The sequence below is a fragment of the Octopus bimaculoides genome, chromosome 14 (assembly GCF_001194135.2).
Source record: "Octopus bimaculoides isolate UCB-OBI-ISO-001 chromosome 14, ASM119413v2, whole genome shotgun sequence".
NCBI classification, from domain to species: Eukaryota; Metazoa; Mollusca; class Cephalopoda; order Octopoda; family Octopodidae; genus Octopus; species Octopus bimaculoides.
The window spans coordinates 27692055-27693124 of record NC_068994.1 but is presented as its reverse complement, the minus strand read 5'-3'; positions in this window follow the sequence as shown (position 1 = coordinate 27693124).

The window sequence follows — 1070 nt, the reverse complement described above, 5'->3', positions numbered from 1 at the left end:
TGATGTTCTCTTTTATTGACACACTTGTGCTTGTACTTATACTCTTTTTTGTACTGTCTCTTTTTCCACAACTTTTGCGTTTGCTGTCTGACTGATTTTTATCAGTCTTTGTCCTAATGGTATATTCTTTGGTGTCTATAGTTAGTGATTCAGTTTATCATTTCAGATTTCCATTTGTCAGCCAAAACCAGTGTTCTTTACTTTCATCATTATTGATGCATGCATTGACCATATAATTCCTTTTGTTTCCAACTATCTGTCCTGTCCTTCTTTTATTTATTCTTGAATTCTCTTACTATTTCAGTGATTTTTTTTTTTTAATGTTTTCTAGCTGCAAATAGTATTCTTTCTTCACTATGTACAACAATGTCTTTCAAACTTAATATCACAGCAGTGATGTATCTTCAGCAGTTAACAATCCTCTTCCTCCTTTTCTTCTTGGTATGTAGTGCCTATAACTATCACTTTTAGGGTGTTGGGTGTTGTGCATTGTGAGCAGCTTCTTAATTCTTCTGATTCCTGTAGCTTTATGTCTGTTTTGAAGAAGAGCAGAATCTCTTAATACTCATGTGGCCCATGTATTTATTGTTTTATTTAGTTTTGTTTTGAGCACCTTCTCAATCCTTCACTTGTACTCTTTGAAGATTTTCTCTCATTTTTATTTTCATTACCTTATCATCCTCCAGCATCCCTGAGTACTTGTACTCCTAATTATTTCTCAGCAATGTAATGATTTCATTTAACAACTAGCAGAAACACCCGGCGTTGCCCGGGTTAAAGAGAATAATGAAATCTAAAAACACCGTCTAGACTACGCAACCCTCAACTGTTAGTAGCTACGATACCATATTTCTACATTAATAACTATCCAATACATGCCAGCGTGGAATGTTAGAAGAAAGTTTTCAACTCATGTATATAAAGTAAATACACGTAATTCAGAAACACGTTTTTGTGTATCTTATTTCGTAACCAAACAAACAGGTACATATTATAAATAATAAAAGGCCAATTTTGGTGATTCATTTGACAGAGGTAGTAGAGAGACAATACGATGATAAATCTGAGGT